Raw genomic sequence first — 6,000 nt, forward strand, 5'->3', positions numbered from 1 at the left:
TACAATTACTAGCGATTTGTTGCTCGCTATCCTCCGACGTCGTCGTGGTGCAGGCGGTTCTTCATCTCGCGGTCGTCTTCGTGAGCTAGTCGCTTGAGATGACATAACAAGTGTAGTATCTTGACTATCCATGTCTAAAGGCTAAAATGATGAGAGCAAACTATAGTTGCTAACAAAGTTCTACACTATCGAACTATGGGTTTTGGAGGTGCCCTCCTCCCTTTTTATGCTACTTGATGAGCAAGCTTCAGCAAGAAGCTATCGTTGAATCGGCTTAGGTTTATGAGGATATCGTTGATGAAATTCTTGTACCTTTGTTGGCGCATTGGCAAGATTTTCGGCACGCTCCCACGTTCGCTCATTGATGTCGTATCCACTCCAATGCACTAAATACTCCAATTTTCTTCTATTACGCCGTGAATCTAGTACCTTTTCTACCTCGTATTCCTCATGGTTTTCAATTTCGATACTTGGTGGCGGACTTTGTACTCTTTGGGGAAAAGCTGACTCTCGATAAGGTTCCAACAAAGACACGTGAAAGACTGGATGTACCTTCATAGTAGCTGGTAACTCCAGACGATATGCCACCGGATTGATCTGCTTCCCGATAACAAATGGCCCTAATCTCCGATAGTCCAATTTTTCACATGGCCGCTTGGTCTTGATATTCCGTCGAAGAAGCCATACTTTACTTCCAACTTTAAAAGTAGGCGCCTCATTTCGATATTTATCTGCAGATGCCTTGTAACTCTCTTGGGCAGATTGCAATTGAAGCTTCAACGTCGCTTGAAGCTCCGATAGTTGCTTCACAAATCCTTCAGCTGCTGGGTTGTTATTTGCTGAAGAACTCAATAAATCGAGCTTGGGGTGGTATCCGTAGTTGGAGAAGAATGGTGTTTGTTGAGTTGACGCATGAAGAGTGTTGTTGTATGCGAACTCAGCAAGCGGTAGATATGCAGTCCAATCATCTTGTTGATAGTTGATGGTGCATCGTAAATATTGCTCCAAAACTTGATTCACTCGCTCCGTTTGACCGTCAGTTTGAGGATGAAAAGCCGAAGAGAGCTTAATATCCACCTTCAATATCTCAAAGAGGGACCTCCAAAACTTGGATACAAACTGAGTACCTCGATCCGACACGATATCATCTGGTAGGCCATGATAATGATATATGTTATCAAGAAAGAGTCTTGCGGTGTCTTCACTTGACGATGTTTTCTTGCAAGGCACGAAATGCGCCATCTTTGTAAATCGATCCACCACAACAAAGATGCTGTCAAATGAATTCGATGGCGGTAGGTCCGTAATGAAGTCCATAGAAATTGAAGACCATGGTCGGTGCGGAATAGGCAATGGCTGGAGAAGTCCATATGGACGATGTCGAGGGATCTTGGATCTTGAACAAACATCACAAGAAAGGACAAATTCCTTCACATCCTTCCACATTTGGGGCCACCAAAAATCTCGTGAAATGAGCTCCAAAGTCTTGTTGAATCCAAAATGTCCCGCAGCTGGAAAGTCGTGGCGAGATTGAAGTACTCGGAGTCGAGTTGGTCCTTTTGGGATATACAACCGCTCCTCAAAATACAGAAGATCTCCCTCCACCTTAAACTTGTCATTATCGACACGTTGTTTGATGTCAAGAGCTATAGAATCCTTAATGGTCGCAGTACGTACCTCGTTGAGGAAGCCGTCATCGATAGTTGCAACAGTAGCAAAAATCCTGAATTTTTCTGGTTTCAACAATGTTGTACATTGTTGATCAAACGCTGCTTCTCCAGCCTTTGGCGCAAGATACGATCTCCTTGATAATGCGTCAGATAATCCTTGCTGTTTTCCAAGGCGGTAGGTGATAATAAAGTCAAATCGTGATAGAGACATATTCCATCGAGCTTGACGACGATTCAAAATTCGAGCTGTCATGAAGTACTCCAAATTCTTGTGGTCTGTATAAACAGTCACTGGATGTGCAGCTCCTTCGAGGAAGTGACGCCACTCTTGGAAGGCATCCACTATAGGAAGCAACTCTTTGTCGTGGATCTCGTAGTTGATCTCAGCAGCAGAGAACTTTCGTGAATAGAACGCAACTGGGTGAAGCTTCTTGTCTATGCCCATCTGTGAAAGCACAGCTCCCAAAGCAAAATCTGAAGCATCGGTCTCTAAATAGAAAGCCTTTGCAAAGTCAGGGTGTACCAAGATTGGAGCCGTAGTGAATGCCGTCTTGAGATCTTGAAATGCTTTTGCTGCTTGTGATCCCCATTCGAGCTTGTCTTTGCTTGTTAGACGCGTGAGTGGTGCAGCAACTTGAGAATAATTCTTGATGAAGATCCGATAGAAGTTAGCAAATCCAAGAAAACACTGAACATCTCTAACCGTCTTCGGAACTTCCCAAGATATAATTGCTTCTACCTTTTTTGGATCCATCTTCAAGCCCTCTGTAGTCGCAATGAAGCCCAAAAATTCCATCTCATTCTGGTGAAATTGACACTTCTCCAACTTGGCGTAGAGTCCTCGTTCGCGTAGTTTTTCAAGAACCAAACAAACGTGCTTCTCATGTTCTTCTTCATTCTTGGAAAATATCAAAATATCATCCAGATAGATGACAACAAAGTCATCGAGGTACTCCCAAAAGATGTCGTTCATCATATGCTGAAAGCTCGCTGGAGCATTGGTAAGACCAAAAGGCATGACATTGTACTCAAAATGGCCATACCTTGTACGAAAGGCTGTCTTCCATTCATCTCCTTCTTTGATTCGCACAAGGTTGTAGGCTCCTCTTAAATCAATCTTTGTAAAAATTCTTGCACGTCCAAGTTGATCTAAGAGGCCGGAGATCAAAGGTAAGGGATAGCGATTTTTCTTGGTCACCTTGTTGAGTCCTCGGTAGTCCACGCACATCCGCAGTGAGCCATCCTTTTTCTTCACGAATAGGATTGGTGCTCCAGTTGGCGACTTTGAATGTCGAATAAAATTCTTGGCTAGATTCTCATCGATGTACTTTCGCAATTCTGCCAACTCTGTCTGCGATAGGTTGTATATTGGACCAAAAGGTGGTTGCGCTCCTTCCTCTAAGTCTATGGCGCAATCATATGGTCGATGTTCCGGCAGTATATCGGCGTTCTTCTTCTGAAACACGTCTTCAAAATCCCTATATTGCTCTGGTATATTCGATGTTGAGATATTCTCGCCGCTAGTTGGAGCTGCATAAATGACAAATGGTGCGCCTTCCTTGGACGATCTTAGGAACGCTCTCGCTCCAATAAACATGGATTTCTTCATGTAGGTTCTACCAACAGGTTTATTATTATTTTTTGTAGGAAATGTTATCCTTCGTAGCCTCCAATCAATGGACGGATTATGATCTTTTAACCAAGAAAGACCAAGGATAACAGGGCTTGATGGGGTTCTAATAATATTAAAAATAACGTGACTACTATGGTCCTTAAACACCACTTCTATAGGTTCTGATTCGTGGGTAACGTTGCCTGACAATAAGGGTCGTCCATCTATCACCTCTACGTGAACAGGTTTGGACTTCTGTACTAAACGGATCTTGTGGCGTTTAGCAAACTCTTCATCTAAAAAACAAGTAGATGCCCCCGAATCCAATAAAGCTAAAGTTTTTTTGTTTTTCAGGGCCTAAAAACAAAGGAATTGTAAAACAACGGGCAGGTTGGACAGAGAAGGAGGAACCTGATTGTTGTCGTGATATTAGATTGTCCAGCCGCACGGTTCCTACTGTGGCTGGGCGTCGTCGTTTTCCGGAATCATCGCACTTCTAGTCTTGACAGGGTGCCAATTTTGCTTCTTTGGGCAATTTCCAACCTTGTGACCTTCTTCTCCACAGTACAAACATAACCCTTCCTCCATATGCCGTTTCTTCTCTGTTGGAGTAAGAGATCGGACACGCGTCGTGTCGATTTGCATGTCTGTTGCCTCCGAATGTGAGTTTAAGCTATTTGCAGACATAGTCACGTCGTAACGAGTCATTTGGTGTCTTGGACGTTGGTCTTGGCGACGTTGGAATAGGCGGTTGTCACACTTTACAGCTTGGCTAATAGCTTCGTTGAGCGTTTGAGGATCAGGAAGAGATAACAGCAAGTCCTTCACATCATCCTTCAAGCCCCAATAAAACTGACTCACCAACGCCTCTTCACCCCAATTAATGTCACTTGCCAATTGTCTGAAATCCGAGGCATAGACTGATGCAGAGCGTGTTCCTTGTCGTAGCGATCAGATCTTTGTTGTAGCCCATCGAACTTTATCATGCTCACCAAATGCTTCTGCAAACGCCTCCAAGAACGTTTCAAAGTTGCTCAGGATTGGCGATCGCTTCTCAAACAAGGGAGTAAACCAAGACAGAGCTTGTGCTGTAAGCAAGGTTCCAACAAGCCCAACACGCGCTTCCTCCGTCGGATAACGTTCGGGCTGTAAAATTGTTATCAACCTGATTTGGTTGACAAAACCTCGAAACTTGGAACGAGTTCCATCAAACTTATCCGGAAGACTAACTCGAGGCTCCTTTCGTTGTAGGACTACTCGATCTTGTTGAAATGGAGGTAGAACTGCTTCTTCTGGCGCAGAAGTTTGAGGCTGATATGCTTTAGATGGCGCTATCTCAGATGCTCCATTGTTATGGAGTCCTACCATGACTCCTTCGATCTCTGTTGTCCTATGTGACAACGAGGCAAGAGCATTTATGATGGCGTCTAGTTTGGATTCCAAACTTTCAGCCATTTTAACGTCTTAACCTTCGGCTAACCTTCAGAAAGAAGAAAAAAGAGTTTTGACAAGAGGACAATATTGGTTCAGAGGAGAGTACTCCGCAACCTCTAAAACGCCTTAAGACTCCAAGATGAGGGGTAATCCACTCTCTCCAAGAAGAATAAGGCTCCAATATTGAGAAAGAAGAGATATCAGTTTAGAGGAGGGTAATCCGCAACCTCTAAAACACTAGCACACCTTCAAGAAGAGGGGTAATCCACTCTCTAACAAGAAGGAACTAGCTCTGATACCAGTGAAAATGTAGTCTCGATAAACTGTCACGGATACAAAATACAGACAAGAAAACTAGACAAGAAGTTCAAGAAGAACTGGATTAATCAGATGAGTACAAGAACAACACCAGAAAGGTGAGCTAGAACTCCAAGAGATGTGTTGTCGAGACTGAAGAACCCTTCAGCCTCGACTCCTATATATGCTACTGAATAGGAAGCTTCTCGAGCTACTTCCACTAACTAGGACACTTCTCCGACAACTTCTACTAATTAGGAAACTTCTCGAGCAACTTCCTAGAATCTATCAAAATATTCTAGAACCTTCTAAGAATATTCTAGAACTTTCTAAGAGAATCTTTAGGAAATATTCTTAAGAATCTTCTAGAACCTTCTAAAGGAATCTTTAGAGAATCTTTAGAGAATATTCTAGAGGAATATTCGAAGAATCTTCCAATGTATGTCCATGACACAGTCACTGTGTATACAGATCACAAGAACCTCGAGTATTTCATGTCAGCACGCGTGTTGAATCGTCGTCAAGCTCGTTGGAGTATGTCTTTGTCAAGATTCGACTTCATTATCACTTATCGGCCAGGAAAACAACAAGGTTTGTCCGATGCCCTGTCTAGACGTTCTTATTTTGCACCAAAAGAAGGAGATGCAGCTTTTGAGCAACAAAGAACGGTCCTCTTGAAACCGGAGCAATTTCATCTCCGAGCAGTGAAATCAACATTGACTATTGATTCAACTTTTCTCAAGCAAATCCAGTCCAGTATGTCCTCAGACCCTCTTGTTCATGATATCGAGAATAATTCTTCCAAGTCTCATGATTCTTCTAAGTTCGAGTTCAAGAATAATCTATTATATTTTGAAGGACGCCTATATGTTCCAGAAGGAAAAGCACGTTTGCGTGTTCTTCAAGCACGTCATGACTTTCCAGCAGCAGGGCACTTTGGATATAATAAGACTCTGGAACTCATATCAAGAGATTTTTGGTGGCCAC

This window comes from Physcomitrium patens, chromosome 22 (assembly GCF_059467195.1).
Source record: "Physcomitrium patens ecotype Gransden chromosome 22, ASM5946719v1, whole genome shotgun sequence".
Lineage (NCBI taxonomy): Eukaryota > Viridiplantae > Streptophyta > Bryopsida > Funariales > Funariaceae > Physcomitrium > Physcomitrium patens.